The 20,195-nt window shown below is 42.4% G+C and overlaps 1 protein-coding gene across 35 annotated transcripts in view; it reads right to left on the reverse strand.

The window, feature by feature from the left end:
* The window catches only part of ADGRL2 (adhesion G protein-coupled receptor L2), a 348,015-nt gene that overhangs the window by 183,777 nt on the left and 144,043 nt on the right, over positions 1-20,195 (reverse strand). For 14 of the 35 annotated variants that reach the window (XM_083620859.1, XM_083620848.1, XM_083620876.1 and 11 more), the window contains exon 1: positions 17,025-18,963. The exons of 2 other annotated variants lie outside the window; for them this stretch is intronic. The gene's annotated coding sequence lies outside the window, so the exon portion shown is untranslated. Of the gene's footprint in view, positions 1-16,213; positions 16,620-17,024; positions 19,227-20,195 lie in introns of those variants that run through there. 19 more of the 35 variants (XM_083620870.1, XM_083620860.1, XM_083620851.1 and 16 more) reach the window with 4 other exon arrangements.

Genomic DNA, 20,195 nt, shown 5'->3' on the forward strand with positions numbered 1-20,195 from the left:
TTTGGCATGACATCATACACAGGCCAGTGATTTTAATTTGCCACACTGCGCTGCTGCATATCCTGTCCCTTGACACTGCAATATCGGTGCTACTTCTCAGGATTCTGCCACATGAAAGTCAGAGAGGAGGCAGATTATCAAAGCACATGTGTTTCTGCATGTTCCACAATAAAATATAGTTAGTTATTCTGTTCTCCCATATTGGATATTCCTAAAGAATGCTCACCCTAAAAAAAAAAAGGGGGGGTTCTCCAGGCAACTATGTTAATGCATGTCTCACATTGGGCAAATGTGTGTGTGTGTGTTCAATTTTCCAGACCTTTTCAAATTCTAACACCATTTAACTATTGTTATATTCATCTCTGGTCAGTCTGTTTTTTCACAGTAGTTGGGTTAAGATGCGGTTTTAACCCTACAAAGTTGTCTGGGGCTCTCTCCTGTGATTATTTACATTACTGTGCCTGGAATATTGCTACTTAACTAAGACCATGTCATTTTTTAAATTTTATTCTTTAATTGGATTTTTGTGCCACTATACTGTATAGTGATTGATGGCATTGTATGTTTCTTTAAACTGTTCTAATAATAATAATAATAATAATAATAATAATAATAATAATAATAATATCTTTATTGTCATTGCCCCCTCTCAGGGACAACGAAATTACTTGACTGCTCCATAAAAACACTAATTAAAACAATACAGTATAGTACAGCAAGGAAGATTAGATGACTTTCAAAGTCCAGGCTTTCAAAGTCCAGTCACCCAGATAATTTATGTAGAATATGACTAGTAAAGAATTTATTTTATATATACCATATTGGCCTGAATATAAGCCTCACTTTTTTCCCAAATTCTGACCGAGCGGCTTATATTCACGACCTTACGGTATGCAGCCAGGAGCGCCCGCCCCATGCATAGTCCCCCATCCTCTCCCCCAAGGCCGGGAAGGGAAAGAGCAAGGAAGGCGAAAGGCCGCTGGCAACACAGTGCAGCTCCCTCCCCCCAGTATGCAGCCAGCAGCAGTGAGGAATGGAGCGGCTTATATTTAGGTATTTTTTCTTTTCCCCCCTCCAATTTTAAAGGTGCGGCTTATATTCAGGCGCTGTTTATATTCGGGCCAATACAGTATATAATAAATATTGTTCACATTGGCTAGATGTTAATACATCTGAGCCTGTTTCAGTTGATCCTTCACACCTACAACCTGGTGACCATAGTATATTTTAGTGAGCCATCATTTCTGGATCTGGACCATAATATTTTCATTTTGAGAGAGCACAGATGCTTTGGCTATGTAGTCATTATTAATTAATCAGAAATCATTCCAACAATGCTGATTTTCAATTATCTACAATTTATTTAAAAAGGTGCATCTCAACTTATCCATGCCATCCACAGCTGGAAAAAAGTAAATTAAAAACACACCATCTTAGAATCAGCAGAATAAAATACACCACAGGGAAGGAATTAAACTTACTCTACACTTGCTTAGCCCTTAGCCCTGGCAATTAAAATACAGCAAAAACAAGCAAGTCTTTGCAGCATTTCTAAAAAAGACTCAGGCTCCAGTTTACATGAAATCCTGAGAATGTGGGAAAGCCACTGAGAAATTTTCAGGCCCTAATGCAGGAATGTGGAATCTCTTCGCTCCAGATGCTGTTGGACCACTGAAAGCTCATTATTTTGCTTATAGTTCATATTTTGCATATTAATGGTTTAAGGCGGATACTCTCAGATGATCTTAAAAGATTGTGGTGAGACTTCGAGGTGGCAATTTAAGTTGATTTGCCAAACAACTTTATTTAAGAAATTTGACTGTAAATTAAGCCAAATGCCTAAGAAATGTACAAAAATAATGGGCTGGGTCCAGACTGTTTATGTGAATGGAAGGGCTCCTTTTATGGTCTCTAATGGATGAAGTAGGGGGAGATTACAGTGTCTTCCCTGATTTCCCCTCGCCTTGGCAGCCCACACAGACACACTACCTTTTGCACTGTTCTTCCAGTTCAGCTTTTCAAGAGGGAATCAGAGATAGGCATGCATAATTTGCCCTGTGCCCTCTCAACAGTGCAACAGAGCTCTAGATCCAACCTAGTATGAATACAAATACATAATAGATGAAGTTACCTGTTACTGTATCCTCCCCAAATATTACAACACAATATTTAGGATCTAACAAAGCTTTAGTGGCAATCAGTTCTACTCATACAAATGGAAGTGTTTCTGGGGGTTTTTCCCATTCTCCCCTTCAGCTGCAAGACTCCAAACCACATCTCATTCCATTCTGGCATATTTCCCAACCAAACAGGAGCAGCTTTCAAGTGGTGCAGGAGGCAGCAGCAGTAAAGCCCTTCTTCATTCCATGAATGGAATTCCATTCATATTAATACAAGCAATTATTCTCTCTCTCTCTCTCTCTCTCTCTCTCTCTCTCTCTCTCTCTCTCTCTCACACACACACACACACACACACACACACACCACACACCTCTACAATATTTACAGCAGTGGATTTTGTTTCTTTGTTTTCCATTTAGTAAAAGAAGTTGCAACAACAAAACAAAACTTTGCTCCTCTTATTTCTTCTTTTTCAAAATGACATGAAATGATACAACTTTCATGTCCTGGTATTTATTCTATTCAATTAATATATAACTATTTTCCTAAGCTGGCTAGGCTTTCCAAGAATCCCATCCAAAAAAACAGAAGGGAAATGAATTCTATGTATTAAAAGCTGGTGCTTTTTAGGCATCTGAAGCTAGACAAGAATATGCAACCCTTGGCAGAGTCAACCCATTCATCCCAATGAAAATGCTGTGCAAAATCCAAAGTGTACAGTCATTCATTCACTGAGAATGAATGAATTCTCAGTGATGCCCCCCTCCTGTACCACATGTAAGTCATCAGCTTCTCCATTTGTTATTTCTCCTTCCCTGGGACAAGCAACTCTCTACACCCAACCGCAAAGTTTCACGCAAATATATTTCAGAATTCACAATTTATGTCCTAAGTAAGAAGGATGAAAGAAATATCTGACTTTGCATTATTAAGCAGATGAGCAGAAGAAATGTATTTCTGACATCCTTCATACTTACTACAGCCAAGGAGAGCAAAGGTGGATCGAACTTCAGAAGATCCGCAGCTCCAATCCAAGTCCGTCTAGGAGTATTTCTATATTCCAAATAAGTCTTTCTGCCATAATCCTATTGGAGTGTAATTGCTGTGGCTAATTTCCTTACCCTGTTATGAAAATGTTCCACATAAATGTGGTACCAAGTTATGATAACACATGATCATGCTGTGAAATGGTAATTCCTATACAATAGCCCTTGCCAATACCATAAATCTCTTTATTAGACAACATACTATTACAGGAGATCTACTTAACTGTTTCTCTACTTAAAGGGCCATTTGGTGTTACAACAACAAGCCGATTTTTTCACATTTGCAAGGATTAGACAGTATAAATAATGAATCGGCACCAAGATGGTGTACTTTTGTGACACCAGTAAACCTTTTTGCTAGTTGTTTAAAAGGATAATCAAAAATACAATAAAAGCCTGTGTTCTCCTGCACATATACACATTTTTAACATTACGGCATTGTAATAAACCTTCAGAAGAATCAACTCTCAAACCAATTTTCTGGGAGGATTTATGGCAAGTGAGTGTGTTTCTGAGTGCTGCTTCAGTTTTATGGAATGTGCAACTATGCATAATGCTCTATTTCATATTAAAATCACAGCAGATAGCATGCAGACTTCCCAAACTACCTTAAATGAAAACAGAGCACCATTATTTTTCAGAGCTAAACAGTGCTTATTTCAATGCCATCTCCATTACCTTCTTTGTACAGCAAGCAATATATTAAGTCACATTTATTTCCCTAACATTTCTCTTGTTTCATGAAGGGCTTCATCATCCGAAAATGCATAATTCAAATTCTAAAACACGCAGGAACATCCTTCAAATTCCTGATACTAAACCTTAAAAGATGACATTAGCAAATGCTAGGCGTCCATGTCTTAGGTGATATTTACCGGTATTTATTAATAAGCTCATAATTTGATATTATTATACCACCACGGCCTTTTTAAACTGTAAGCAGGGCTGTAGTTTTTTTCACCCCTAAATGTTTTAATGCTGAAGGTTTAGCTGTTGAATGCATTACACTTATTTGTTGGCTATAGTACTAGTGATGTCTTTTTGTAAAACAAAAACTAAGACTTGACCTTGCAACTGTAATGTAACCAACAATATATATAGATAGATGATAGATAGATAGATAGATAGATAGATAGATATAGATAGATAGATGTGAGATAATATCCCATTGTCACAGCTTTCCGCTCAGCATACCAAACACTATAGTTAAATTAAGGAAGCTCTGAAGCTTGTGAACTTATTTTATTTATTTTTAAAGAAGGCAACAAATTATTTTCTGAATATTTCCTGATGTTTCGGTTGCCAATGATTCTTTACATCCACCCCCCCCCCCAATACAGTTGCACAAGTATTTGGGAGTTTGCTCTTTTTTAATAAAAAAAAATCCCTAATTTTAAAGCAAAGAGTATTTTCATCTGAAAAAGGAATGTCATTTTAACATCCACTTACACTTTTTGCATGTTAAATTTACAAGTGTTTGCCAACTGCTATCAGCGATGTAGGCACTTCTCAAAGCAGACCCTTGAACACACTTTACATGTAAAACACTTTTAATCTGAGCAAAAGCAACAGAGAATGCTGTAACAAGCAGACATTGTATTTATGCTGAAAAACAATTGCAGTCCTTAAAAAAAAAAAGAAGCCACGATTATTCTGATTATCTCATATGCAAGCTCCCTCTGCAGGTAATAAGAAGAGTTAGCAAAAAGTATGCAGAAAATGCAAAAATTTAGCACTGGAAGACAAACAAATGGACACTATTTGAAAGGAATTCCCAGACAGCTAAGAGTTACCTGATATCAGTCACTCCTGAAGAAGGCACCCTGGCCATTTTTATCTCCTGCTGGCTCTATCTAGTTATCCTTGTCCTTCAAAACAGTTAAGCAAGCAACTTTAGCTCACTGCATACCAAGATGTAAAAGCTGCTGCTGCTGCTGTTTCCCCCCCTCAACATCACATTAAGACTTTTATGGGAAAGGGAAAACCAACACTGAACCATCCTGAAGTGGAGGGACCACCCAAAACAAGTCATCACTTCCAGGCTAAATCATCTCCTTAACCAAAATAAACAAACACAGCACTGTGGCTCTGTTTAACGTCCCTCTGCCACATAAGCCAAAACCTATTCCTATTAGGATTAACTTGCTACCTCAAAGTTTAGTATCAATTACACTGAATACAAACATGGGTATTTTAAGAAAAATAAGCACATAATACTAAATAACAGGGGGAAAACATTCAATAGTTGTCATATACTTGTTTTTATCCATCCTAAGAAAACCATTCTACTATCACAGAAAACACTTTTGGCCAAGCGTCGATATGTAGAGCTATAATAAATGAACATACCCAATGTTTGATATAAACTCAGTAAAATTCAGGCTTTGGGTGGCTTCTGACTCTGGCTACAATCCTAACCATGTCTACTTGGCAGAAAGTCTCATTAAATCACTCTAAGGTTAAGTGAGGTGTGCAGACCCACCAAAATTAGTGCACAAGTTTTAGTCATTGCTGTCTTAAGCCCACTGGTGTCAACAGATCCACTCTGTATATGACTTTGTCAGATACCATCCATACTGTGCCAGAGGTGCTAGCCAAAGTCAACCTACAGTTGGGCTACAATTACAAACCGAACCAACCCCAAACCCTTGCCGAAGGGCTGTAACTCAGCGGAAGGTTTTAATGAAGGAGGTCCCAAGGTTCAATCCCTAGTATTATCTCCAGACAAGGTTGAGAGAGACCACAGTCCAAAACCCTAGAGAGCCACTGCGAGTCAGTGGAGACAATTCTGAGCTAGATGAACCAATAGTCTGAACTGGTACAGAAGAAGCTCCCTATGTTGCTACGTAACATCAGCATTTGTGAAGCTGGAGTGGCACCAGTTTTCTACTTTTTAACATAACCATTTGTTAGGTCACTCCTACAAACAAGAAAGGCTTTGTGGTCTAATATAAAATGAACCCAAGGTTGATTTCGATGTCCAAGCTCAATTTCTCTGGGTTGTCATAAAATTCCTCTATAAACCAAGCAAGTCACTTTCAGAAATTCAATTACTAATATATAAAACTTAGATATTTTGCTCTCCGGGGTAGGGATGAATTCACGAACTACAGTACAAGGTTAGGGGCGAAAATCCAACACAGATGATGACAATACGGCCTCTGCCACCCGAGGAGGAAATGAAGTGCAGCATGCAGACCAAAATGCTGTTTCTAATAAATGACGATAGCACTGGTAAAAATGATAACCAACGTCAATTTTTAAAAAAATCAATGAGAAATAACTGAAAGGACTATTTAAAGGCAAAATTGTTAAAGCAGACTAGGAAAGGATCAAGAAATCACGATGCTTTTCTGAACGAGCTTTCAAAAGCATGTAACACAAGCATATAGGCAACTCTTCTCTGTTACAGGAAAGCCTCTAGTGGCCAAATCCATAGCCTGTCATCAGCACGTCCTGTTCAGTAATCTTCAAACGATGTGGCCTTGAAGGCTTCAGGCACAGTGAGTGCTGAGAGAAGGAACACAACACCCAAACTACACAAGTAAATACATTTAATAAAATTTCTTTAGAGAGAGAGAAATCAGACTATTTCACTGCTTTCTTGCAAATCTAAGCAAAAAAACAGAAAGGGAGAGTCCCTCTGTAATAACTCTGATTTCCTCCCCTCTCCTTTCCTGTTGTCTATCAACAAGAGTTTATTTCCAACCTTTCCTTTCTGAAGCTAAGCAAGCTCATATTCAGTAAGTACACATGACAAAACTAGAACCCAGTTATTCCATCCACGTATGCTAATATAGCTACACTGATTTCAAAAGACATCGGTCTAGTCCAAATATGCACCTGCACTCAGCACAAAGTGAATCAGGTCTTGTCAGTCGGCAAGAAATATTTCATCAGCAGCTAAATGCAATCTCAATTATAGCCGAGCCCTCCAGACTACACATACTGGAACAGAATTACCTCTTACAAGGAGTGGGGGGGAGGGTTGTTTGGGGACCCATTTTATTTACCCAGATCAAAGAGAGTCTGGGTCGTTAACTTGCAGTGTGGCTGCAAGGTCCTTTCATGCTCTCCTGGCCAAAGAAAGGAGGGAAGGAAACTTGCATTAAGCTATGACACAGCAAAAACAATGGCTGACTCACACCAACAATCATGTTCCATCATGAAATCCGGCTCATGAGCTTGCCAAAGAAGATGCCACCCAGCAATATTTTAAATGGAAAGAGGCAAGAGCTGAACAAGCTTGGCAGAGTTGCCTTCTCTGTCTTAATCTCTCACACATGTACAAGTTCTTATGGTATGCACTGTCCATGGGTGGAAGATGACAGAAATTGTTGGCATGCCAGTGGGAAATGTAATGATTTTAGGTGCTTGCTGTTTCTTCTTTTGTGCTATATGCTCAGGTGATTAATTTGGAAAAGCAAAACAAAGCAAAGGGACTTCTGGGACCTGGGGCTTCCTGAAAGACACCCTATGTCTGGTAGTCCTATGGCCTATTGCCAGAAGTGTGGGGTGAGCTATGATTATTTAGAGGGGGGGAACTATGATCACTGCTCCTCTTCAAAAGCACTAGGGCCTAGGGCCATGTCCTAGAGGTCTTAGTTGCTGGACTTAGCCCAGAAGGAGGTCTGTTTCCAATTAAACCTTGCTCCCATCAAGCCAAAGTTTCATCCCAGTTTCAACTCTCCATATACTTTATCAGCAACTAAGTAGAAATCTCAGAATTCTTAAAAAAAAAAAACAGTCATCCATTTCCCCAGCAGCAAAGAACAATTTTGGCAGTAATGGAAGTGAAAGTATTCCGCCGTCTAGAAGCAGAGCAATAATCATTCCGAGGTGTTGACTCATATGAAAAAAACATCTACAGCAGACGCAACACACAGTTAAAAGAAAGAATAAAAGCACCTATTTAAATATGGGGATGAATTTTGCATCAAGGGAACAAATCAACTGGTAAAGCATAACTGATTGCTCAAAATTGTTATTATGTATTCTCCAAACTAAGAACATGCAGACAACTAAGTTTGCTATCCTATACCCACTTAGGATATTATTTCTGAAATACACTGATTTGCACAATAGATCTTATTCAAAACTTTTGCAACTCAAGCAATATAGGTAACGACAACAGCATAAACATAGTGCCCAGTATTTTTTTTATTCAAAATAACAAATTTTAGAAACCACAAAAAAAAAAAAATCCAGTATCAAAATAGCAGAATGTGTTCCCCTTGGCTTAGAATCATTTCCTAATTTCTACATCCAAATGCCATGCATTTCTCTCCTGAACATGGCAAAAAATATTTAAAATATTGGAGTTTAGAACCAGTATTTATATTCAAACCATGTATTACTGTCCTTCGGCCTTACTGTTTTGAGAAAAGCAGCATCTGACAATGTTTACTACTCCTTCTCATTCACACAAAATGAAGCAAGAGGTAGCAAGCCTCAAATGCTGGGGTATCCTACAGCGGTTTTACACCATTTATCCCCCAAAAGCTCCTAGAAAAATTCTTGAAATGGACAAAAACACTTATATATAATTAGAAAGTAATGTAAAGCATGCAAAAAGTATCCTTTTACTATAAACACTAGTCAAGCAGAATGAGAATCTGCTTGATATACTGGAATTATAACTCAAATTAATTCTCTTTTTAAAAAACAACAACTGGTGATTGTGGGCAAAACATGAAAACTACAGTGCAAGGATATGTAGTTTCTTGTACATCTCCTTCCCTCTTGCAAAAATAAGTAACATTGTAAAGTGTTTTGTACACTAAAAGTGCTATATGTAGCTACTAAAAAGAGGTTACAAAAACATTTAGCTGCATTACGTCTTTAAAAATTAGAACTTCACTTCCTTTTGTATCCATGTACCCAAATACAAAATAACAAAAAACGAGCATTGTTTCTTCAGAGGTCGCATGCATGCCTAATTGATGGCTTTCCCTTTCTTAAAAAACACTGTAATACTTACAGTGGGGAGGCTGGATCCATTTCCTATGATCAGTGTCAAATATTTCACACAGGGAAAAGTCACAATTCACGCATCACATTTGACACTTGTGTGTGTGTGTGTGTGTGTGTGTGTGTGTGTGTGTGTGTGTTTCACTACCCAGGTTTGTACCAACTACAAAATGTGCTTAAATAAGCTGTCCAGAGCAAACGCAATTCAGAACCAACATGCAATCATTTCAATGCCCTAGTATATTTTAATGTTTATAAGGTTCTCATTCTAGGCTGTTAGCCAACAAGAGGTCCCCTTTTCTCCCTCAGCACACGTTCTGTTGTCAGGCTATGATTAATTCTGTGCTCTGTAGAGGGAGACATTACATCCGGGCTAAAACATACCTAAATTTTACCCTGAGGCAGAGGTCTGGTTTAAACATCTCCATTCAAAGTGGCATTTGTCTTCCCCTTTTCAGTCACTTTATTCAGAAATTCTAGCATGATGACTTTGTGACCTACAAACGGCCCACCGGTTTTAAACTGTTATGTTGCCTGCCCCTTGTAGCTGGCTGTTTTAGAGACTCAGAGTAGCAAGACTGTGTGCATCAGGAAACTACACACTGGCAGATGTTCAACAAATAAAAAAGACAAATTCTAACTTTCTGTACAAAAGGCAGAGGCAATGTTTTCAAACTACAGTATTACAACACAGAGAGCCTACAGAAATATGCAATCATTTTAAAAACAGAAAAATATCACTAACACATCATCATACATATATATGATTTTTAAAAAGGTGAACAATTGTATCTTAAGTGAGTTTTTCTACACTGGAGACATGAAATGGATGCTATTACTGTCACCCTACAAAGTAATGTACTTTTCTATATTTGGTCTTCATTCTTGCTTGAAACACCTACTGAGGTTTTCATATTTTTTCCATTACAAAATCAAGGAAGATATGCAGGTAAAAAACAAAAAATGGGTGGCGTGACCATTTTCCATACTCAATGCAATCCTATACACGTCTATGACATATACATTTACGCAGAAGCAAGCCCTACTGAGTTCAATGGGGCTTATCTGTCATGGTGTATAGGATTGTAGCGTATATTCCATTTCTTTTGGAAAGTTAATGCTCTATTAGTTGACTTATCCACTTGCGCTCCTGCACAGAGAAAAGCAACAACCACCTACGGTAGAAAAATGTAACAAAATTACATGCTATTGCATATAGATTACACTATATTCTTGGTGCATTAAGAGCACAATCCTATGTATGTTGACTCAGAAGTAAGTCCTACTGTGCTCACAATGAGGCTAACTTCCATGTAAGTGGGCACAGGTCTGCAGTCTCTATATGGCCACTTTTGATAATGCTAGGGAATTCAAACATTGCTGGCAAGATGCTACTTAACAAGGTAATCTCATTTCTGTGGTTTTTCAGTATAATTGATTTTCCCTCTTAGCTGCTCTGATAATTGAGCAAAATTATACAACCGTGGTGGGATTTTACTTACCAGCGCACAACACATAAAATCTTCTACAAAGATGAAGTATACTACTTCATAAAACTTCATTTTTGTTGTAATTAAACAAATTGTATTTAAGTTTGGCTTGTGCTGCCAAAGCAATCAATAGCATTCATTTTATTTAGTTATTTATTTTGCAGCAGGCTGCACTTTTATCTGCAGGTGTCAGACCCTGTGTTTACTTTTAGTCAAGACTACAATGTTCTTGACTAGTGTGCCTTTCTGAATAAAATTTAGGGAGGAAAATAACAGGCTTCTGTACAGTTGGAAGCATTTAACGCCTGACAAATACCACAAAGGAGGAAAAATAATAGCACATGCAAATTATATATTGCTTCTTTGACCCATAAAATGCTCCGTTTAAGATAATGAGCCACAACCTTGCCTGCACTATAATTCCAGAGTCTGATCAACAATGTTTTTCCTTAAAAGACTCAACTGATAGGTTTAAGTGCATCAGGTTGTCACTTATCTTTTAGTACTTGTTAAGGAATGTGTGTGTGTGTGTGTGTGTGTGTGTGTGTGGTGTGTGAGTAATAGAGAGAGGGAGAGAACTTCAGCAGTCACCACTAAAAATAAAAATAATGATAGGAAGCAATGAATTGCCATGTAACTAAACTGATATAAAAATGATCAGCTTCGACAGACAATGTTTATGTAGGAGAATTCTTCAGAAAGGAAATGAACTAATATTTTTACTGATCAAGAGGAGATAACAGAATAAACTCTTCTTATTAACTCCCAAATACCATCAGCTCCATCTGCCTGGAAGTTCCATTATAATGACATTTATCCTATTTTTCAACAATCTGAAAAAGATTAAGCATGCTATGTTTAAGAGTGCACATGTGCTCCTGGGAAACCGAAAAGCTTACGTCTCTCTCTTCAAACATGTAGCATCAAATCTTCAAAAAAAAGAAAAAAAAAGAATAGAAAACAGTTCTGTGTAATGTGACATGTATAAGTAGCATGACTAATGATAATTCCGCTAAATTTCCTATGAAAAATAACGGACTTGTTTCTGCTCCTACGCACGAATTAAAAATTACAGTTGGGTTTAACTATTGCTTCCCATCTTTCATTTGGAAAAGTCATTGGCAGTTTTAGCAACTTATTTTTAACTGCCATCTTGCAGACATGCAAAACAAAATAACCCCCAACTCCTGAGACTTCACTGTAACAAAAAGGGCACCCACCCCCCCCCACAAAGACAGATCCCACAAACAGCCATTTGACACTGCATTCAATTAAAGTCTGGTTTCTATGGAAAATCCATGTTGTTTAAAGGGGGGAAAAAGGCTTTTTAAATCCCAGGGAGCGGGGTTGGCTATTTTAAACAAAAACAAAACAGTAATTTCTGTGTAATTTCTTTTGCAATGCACACACCTTCTTCTGAAAGGTAACTTGTTCCAGTGTTATCTATATAGTTTCCCCAAAATTATGCTTGTGTGAAATGTTTTACCAGGAAGTGCAATATATCCTTAAAGGGTGGGGGGGGGGGAGGAATTATGCCTGTCAAATACTTCAACATTATTTCTTCATGTCAATTATGCTATGTAAAACAGATAAAACAGATGAAAATACTGACATGCCAGTCTGCAGTATTTTAAGTATGAATTGCACTATTATATGTGGTTTCCTGACTGGATCTTACCCCATCTTAGTAACTTCCATTGCTGATATGTTGTCACTGAAAGCTGTAAGGGACAAATGAAACATGGCGGCAGCTTCTGAAGTGTTCAAATTATGGACTAACCGCTAAGCAAACTTTGCTTTTTTAATGCTCTCCTCTTGCTCATTTTAAGGAAGGAAAACACCCAGAAGCCTGGTGTTAATGTCTCTGCTGATTGTGAAAATTGCTGCAATAAAAACTCCAACTGCTTGCCTTAAATTAAGACTTCCAAGACTACATGCAACATCTATATCTTTGTATTGGTTTTTATAACATTTGGAAGCTTGGCTGCTTTCTTTGATGTTGTCCCATTAATGAATAGGGGAGCCAAATGTGGCAGAGAGAAAAAAATAACTGTTTATTGGAATATCTCAAGTCAAAACCTGCTTTAATTGGTTTGTGCTACCCCACGTTGATTCAATATCCTGATTTCTCCAGCTCTAGCTGCCAGAGCAACTGAATATCTATGTTCAGTTGCTGTTGCCAACACATAGTGACCCACTGTGATTGAAAATGGCAGCTGAAGCACGGCTGTAGCACATTAATTTCTGTCTAAGTGGTCCAATTTTGTCTTATGAATTGCTGAAAGTCTTCCTTCTGTGGCATTTTTATAGAAATTTGTCGAATTTCGAGATCACCGTCATTTAAACTGAAGTGCAAGATTTCCAAGACAATTGTTAGATTATCTCTAATGGCTGTACTTCCTTTACAGCATGTAATGTACTTTCTTTACAGCACTCTATGTCCAAAGCAGACTAGTTAAAAGTAACTTAAGTGTCGTAATGACAACTGCATCAATATGTTCCATTTATACCACCGAAAGGTACTGCTATAAGCAACTGAAGGCATTAAGAGTAAATAAACTGGTGAAAATCACCTCAGTGTAATGACACCCCATTTGAGGACTGTTAAAAGAACTCCATCCACAAAATCCTGAACTGCTCTTCACCATTTAAAATTAGCAAATGTCTTTAAAAAACAAAACAAAACCCTGCACAATTCATTGTTTTCTTCAAGGCTTCCAAGCAGCCCAGCTTCTTAGTGATAGTAAACTAAAAATAGACTATTATGCATAAACAATTCTCCTGCTATAACAACCTATTTTTCCCACCCAAAACTAACCACTGGAGCCATGGAAATAAAGTTACAATATGAGTAGAACAGATACATATGATTTACAGAAGAAGAAGAGCAACCAAGAGGTATTAGAATACACTGGGAAAGTTCATTTTGTTTAGCTTGATAAAAGAGACCTACCAAACTTCACCGCTCCCCCACAACCTCTGAACAATCTACTGTTTGGAAAGCAGCCCAATTTACTGAAGGAGTGCTGCATTCTGCTTGGCTACTGGTCTGCCAGATTACAAATATTGATTTTTTAAAAAATAATGAAAGAGGCATATCTCTTTGCAAACAGGAAAAAAAAAACAGGAGTAGCTAATGAATCAAAAATTACGTAAATGTGGCAGCAACATAAACTGACTTAAAATGCAATGATGAATATTCTGCAACTACACTGCCAGGACCAGTCCTTGCCACAGCTATTTAAAGAATATGCATTAACACTACTTCTACTGAGGAGGACAACAATAGCAACAAAAGATACAGCACATGATTGTAGATAACCTATGCAAAACTGACTGGAGGCTTTAAAAAAATATATATCCAGGAAGGCATTTTAATTATTCTCTTATTATTCTTTGGAAATTAACCATAACAAATAAATAGAATGTTAAAATCTGTAACGCACCCTATGGAATAAAAAAAGATCTGCCATTCCTGTATTATGTATGAGAAGAAACGTGTGCTTTCTTCAAAGGTTTGCAACTGAGTGGTCTTTTCTTTCAAGGATTCATTTGTAGGGTGTTTTTTTCAAGTAATTAGAAGTTCTTTTCCATTCAGGCCCCCTAATGAAATAATGTGCAGGCCATATCCAAAGTGTGAGTCCAAAAGAAAAGGCCTTGCAAATCCCACTAACAGAAAGGATAGGAGACACCAGAAACTATGAAACAGTGGCTGCCACGGAAAAAAAGGTCACCCTTTTTTCCCTTAGAACAAACCATTAATCAATAGAATATAATTGTTTGGCTGTTTGCAAGAGCCTGCAGCATACAGACTATGTTCTTCGCTGGCATAATTACAAAACAGTAAAAGTTCAGAAACATAACCCAAGCCCACCTCCCCCTTTTACCCCTTTACAATCCCCCCACTGCCCTTTGGGCCTCTGCTTTGGAAGCAAATGGAAGACAGGCTGAAGTTTTCTCAATTGAGCTGAAAGCTAAGAAACCTTTGATATGCTAATAGCCCCCTTCAAACGGTAAGAATTCACACTTGCATTAATTCAAACAATTTGTGCAGAATGATGTGAAATGGCACCTCTTTTAGTGACAGGCAACAAAAGGGAGGGAATCAGAGTGTCTGAAGAAACCAAACAACAGAACATTTGTTCTGCAGAATGCTCTAAGAACATGTTCTTAAGGGGAAGATAAACAACACACACCTGAAGCCCAAGATGAAGATCGGTTTGCCAAAGCAACTGTGCCCAAAACCCACCACCACCAAATTTATAAGAGGCTATTATTAATCACAAAGCAAAAATCCAGAGTCTTTTACAGGGTATCGTCAACACACAAACACACACCATCTTATGGAAGAAATCCCTCACACCTTGAGTCTAAAAGAAGGCGGCTTTTCGGGCTACCAGAACTGTATCCAAACACTCCTCCCACTTAGATCCCCCCCCCAAGATGCTACAATAAATCACAACTTTAGCTTACACTTTTCAGAAGCATCTTCTAACACACCACTTGTCCCCAGGTGGTCTTAAATACCTAACAAGTAGAAATGGAGCACAGGTTCTCCTTTTTTCCTCCCCTCAAGAGCCACAACTGCAAAGGATTATGATTCATTACTATTTGCAAGTCTTGTGCAAGGTGTGTGTGGGGGGGGGAGCTAGTCAGGCTGCTCCTCCATCCTTGTGCTTTAGTGAAAATAAAAGTGCAACAAGTCATTATTTACTTAAAGGGCTGCAACTTTTTCTCTCAGCGGGCCACATGAATTCATGAAGACGACTTGGTAGGGGCCTGCTACACACACACACACACAGAGCCAGCCAGATGAATGAAATCAGCCACCAGGCTTTCTACTCTAAAAGCACCCAGAGTGAGGAGGCTGCCTGGCTGGTCACACACATAGCAAAGAATGCTGGCGCATAGGGAAGAAAGAAGAGAAAAGCTTGCTCCAGTAACAGGATCCAGATGGCTCTTGCTTTTAGCCAGAGACTTGCAAGCCTTCTTTGGAGGTTATTCACCCCCCCCCAACCCTAAGAGAAGTAGGATTCCTAAAGAAACCCCCCTCCCGCTCCACACATCCACACTAGTTTCTTTCCATGGGAGAAATAAAAGCTGCAAAACAGGAGACAATGTGTACACCCCCACCCCAAACACACTTCCAGTGCCAGGTCACTTTACACCCACAACTCTGGGCACACTCGCTGGTAAAGAAAGTCCTCTGGAATCCCAATAAAAACGCCCTTCGAGTTAAGTATTAAGTATGGCTTGAGCACTTGCTGCAATCCCACCTTGCACACTTTTTTTTCTTTTCAAGGGGGACCCGAAGGCCAGTCAAATCAATACCAGAGCAACAGTCTTTCTTGAGGATCGGGCAAAGTTTAGCAAGCCGGGAGAGGTTTCTCTGCCTTCCCCCCACCCACTCGCCCAGCATTTGAGCTGCTGGCGGTTCCCGAGGGAGCTTACATGCCACGCGGGGGTTTCGCGTGGCGAATGATCTGCGTGGCGAGCGGCCGGGGGGGGGGTGGGTAGGGAGGATAGGCTGGAAGAGGGGGAACCCCGAGCGAAAGTGTCCTGCAACAGCCCGGCGAACGAACTGACCTCTCGCCAAATCCCAGGGAGGAGCGCAGGTCCGCCCCGCTGCGCGCGGCGCAAGGGGGAAATCCTCGCGCGCGCTCTCGCTGGATCTGATCACAGGCCCGCACAGCCCTCGAAAAAAACTGCCTCTGGTCGTCCTCTTCCTTCTCCAGCCGGACTCTCAGCCTTTCAAGAGGCCAAGGCCCTCCAGGATCGCCACCCCAGAGCCTGCGCCGCTTCACATGTGACTACGCTCTCAGGTCACCTTCTTTCCCACCCTCCACTTGCCCGGGAAAGACCCCAGCTTCAGAGTTAAACCCTCATCCGATCTGCCTTTGCCCAGGGAGGAAGATCTAGGAAGTAAAAGGACAATCGCGAGCCTCCCCATGCCTGAGTGTTGACCACCCCATGCCTCTCCTTTCCCATATACATTCATACACACACACACACACACACACACACACACACACACACACTTTGGTTTATGCGGCGCGCAGAGCTCTCTTTTTCCCCAGGTGATAGAAAATTGGGGGGGGGGGCGGTTTATCAGAATGCATAGGACGGAAAACAGTTCGATACAGAGTTATTGGAGGAATTGCCTTCCCATAGCTGGAAAAGGGGGTTAGGGCTGAGGCTCTACAGTGCATTTCTCCCGCACCCCCCGACGCACATACACACACACACCCCTCTCCTGCGAAGTAAGCAGTCCCCTTGCATGCAAATGGCTTGCAAAAGGGGGCGATCGAAGTAAGCGAACAGGTCCTGCAAGTGGGAAAGAAGCATCTCACCCACGAATAATCCTCACACACCGAGAGGGAGGGAGGGAGACGCTTACCTTTGGGTTTGCAGCCAAAGCCGGGCCGGGCTTCCTCTTGCATCTGGGGGTGCCCCGGGAAAGGGGGTACAGAGTGAGCCCCTTTCTGATCACAAGGTGGCGGTTGCTGTTGTTTGTTGTTTAAAGGCGATGTTTTGGCCCGGGGAGGCGCGCCAGCAAACACAAAAGCCAGAAGGGGAAGGAGTGGAGGATCGCCGGGCAAGTCAAGGAAAAAGAGCTGGGCTAGGTAGAAGAAGCGAAGAAAGGCGAGGAAAGCAGCTGGCTTCGCAGCTCGCTGGGCTGGGACAAAACGCACACCAGGAGGCTGCTCGTCTCCCTTCCGTCCAAGCAAAAAGAAAAAAAGAGCCCAGGCAGCCGAAGGGGCTCGGCGAGAGGTTAAGTCAACATTTCCCCCCACACACTCCAGGTCCCAACGCGCGCGGCTCCTTCCCAAAAACACGCACGCACTCCTTTAAATAAATGTTTGGGGTGGGGGGAAGGAGAACTAGGAAGGAGGGAGGTAAAACAAAAGGAAAATCGAAACAATTATTTTGGTCGATCTGAAAGCACCACAACAAAAGAGCGCTAGGTGCAAGCACCGTCTTGGATGTGATCAGCCCTGGAGTCCTCTCTCTTTTCTCTAGGCGACTGGGATGTATAAAGGGGGGGAAAGAAGGCGACGCCAACAGGAGCAGCCGGAATCAACTCAATTGTTCGGCGGGGAGGCGAAGTGGGGAGAAGGCGCTGCGATTGCAAAGCACAGGCACACGCGCGCGAGAGGGGAAATCGGAATGAAAAGCCCCCTTTCTCTCCGTCGTCCTCGTCGGCCTCATTTACATCTCCCTGGATGGCATCCTGGCCTCTGGCAGGATCCAGTTCCAGCCCTTCTTCAAGCTTCGCTTTTTTTCCTCTCCTCCTTGCTTCTCCTCTCTCCTCGACGCTGCTGCTGCCGCCGCCGCTGCCCCGTGAACGGAGATCAAGAGCAAAGCTGGTCGCTCAGAGCAATGGGGAGAGAAAGGAAGAGAGACAGAGAGGGAAAGGAGGGCGGGGGGCGAGTGAAATCGCCCTTAAAAGAAAAAAAGAAAAATCCCAGTGAATTGTATTGCCAGCTCCCTTTCGTCCATGCACCTCTCTCTCAGTGTGTGACTGGGGATTGCGAAGTCCTGACACGGACTCTCCACTAGCTCTGAACTGGAGCCACCTCCAGCCTCCACCTCTTCCTCCAATCTCCACCCCCTCTCTTTCTCTCTCTTCTCCCCACCCCTGGGCTCAGCTAATCATATAAACATATTATCATGTATAGAAGCGGCGGCAGCCCAAAATATGGGGGGAACATATATATTTTCCTCGTCCCCACCACCCCGCTTCTTGTGTCTCCCCGCCGCCGCCACCCGCCCGAGCTGGTGGAAGGGGAGGGGGGCTTCTGGCAAATAAAAGCAGATTAGAGACAGCTAAGTACCAAACGTGAAGGAGATAATCTAAAGGCTCGATCTGCCACCACTGGCCATTTTCCACTCCATTTGAGCTGCTTGCGGCTGCACGGCTTTGGGGAGGAGAGGAGGAGGGATGGGGGGAGGTGGGCTGGGGAGAGAAAGAGAAAGAAGCGGCGCGGGGGTGTGGGTGGGTATTCGTGCAAAAGCTTTGGGCTCGATCTGGCGGCGGCAGGGAGCGCTGGATCACTTCAGCCGGCGGTGGCTGGGAGCTTTGGGGCAGCCCCGCAGCGAGAGCAGGAGGCTCGGCTGCATCTCGGGGTCCCCACTGGGTGCTGTCCGCCCACTGGCAGAGAGGGCCTCCTCGCCAGCCCCTCCGCGGCGCCGCAGACGAGCAGGCGGCTTCGCCTCGCCGCTCGTTCCGGGGGAAGGCTTTGGCGGCCGGCTTCCCCTCTCGGCGCGCTGGGCAGGGCAGGCGGCGGCGAGCTGCAGACCCGCGCAAAGTTTCGTCGCCGGCTTTTTGCCTCCCCCCCCCCTCTCCCTGCCTGGTGCCTTTCTCCTTTGTGTGCGTAAAAAGCTGCCCGCGCCTAGCGCCGCGGACTCGGGCTAGCAAAACGCAGGAGGGCCACCACCACCACACACACTGGGCGGGTGCGAGAGCCGAGCAGCAAGTGCGGCTCTCCAAGTGGAGGAGGAGGAGGAGGAGGAAGAAGAAGAAGGTGAAGGAGGCAGTTGTGAGGGGGGACGGCGGCGCAGGGAAGCCTCCGAAGTTGAACTTCCGAGGGTCTGGCGGCGACTGAGGGGGGAGGGCGCAGGCGCGCGCGCGCAAGACGGAGAAATGCAAACCCAACTCCGTCCGCCATTCTTCAGCGTCTTCACGCGCCTCCGAACAATTCAGTCGACTTTGCGGGGCGTGGGATCAGCTCGCAGCGACCCAGGGCAAAGGGAACTGGAAAACTGTTAACTAAATAAATAAAAATGACCAGATAAACCCCTTCCCCATTTGCGAGGGGGGCGTCTTTCTTTCTTTCGTTTCTTCTTTAAAAGTGTTTGGCTCTCATTTGTTTGCTCCGAAATCCCTTCCCCGCGCCCGCTTCCCTCTCCATTTTCCCTGTTCCCAGGGCAGCAGGGCGACAAGAAAACCGAGAAACAACGCTTGGGAACCGTATCGAAAGAAGGGTGCGAAACTGCCCGTGACCCTCTGAGGCGCAGAACGGCAGCTCTTCTACTTTCTCTCCCCCCTCCGTGAAAATTCCCTCAAACTGCGGGAAGGGTTTCTCTCCCGCCTGCCCACTTCCCCTCCGTTCACTTTCCAAAAGGAAAAGAAAAAAGTGCTGTTCTTTTGTCTGTAATCCGAGGGCTTTCGGAAATTCTCGTGCCAGGGTTCGTTCACACGTTATGAGCATTTGATGGATCTCCCGGCCTGGCAGCTGTGGGGAAGGTTACACTGTGGCAGGACTCCTCTTTCGGCCTCATTCAAAGATGCAGTTTGAGGGGAAATGGAGAGGGATCCTGTAAACGTTACATCATAACCTATCCCTCCTAAAGGGTAACAGCTCTGGATATCAGAGCGGGAAATGCTCCTTTCCTAACATTCACAAATTGCACAGGAGTTATATGGTCCCCTTGGTTTTTAATAAGTAAGGTAAAGGAACCCCTGACCATTAGATCCAGTTGCGGGTGACTCGGGGGTTGCGGCGCTCATCTTGCTTTACTGGCCGAGGGAGCTGGCGTACAGCATGACTAAGCCGCTTCTGGCGAA

The sequence above is a fragment of the Podarcis filfolensis genome, assembly GCF_964270895.1.
Source record: "Podarcis filfolensis genome assembly, chromosome: 6".
Classification (NCBI taxonomy): domain Eukaryota; kingdom Metazoa; phylum Chordata; class Lepidosauria; order Squamata; family Lacertidae; genus Podarcis; species Podarcis filfolensis.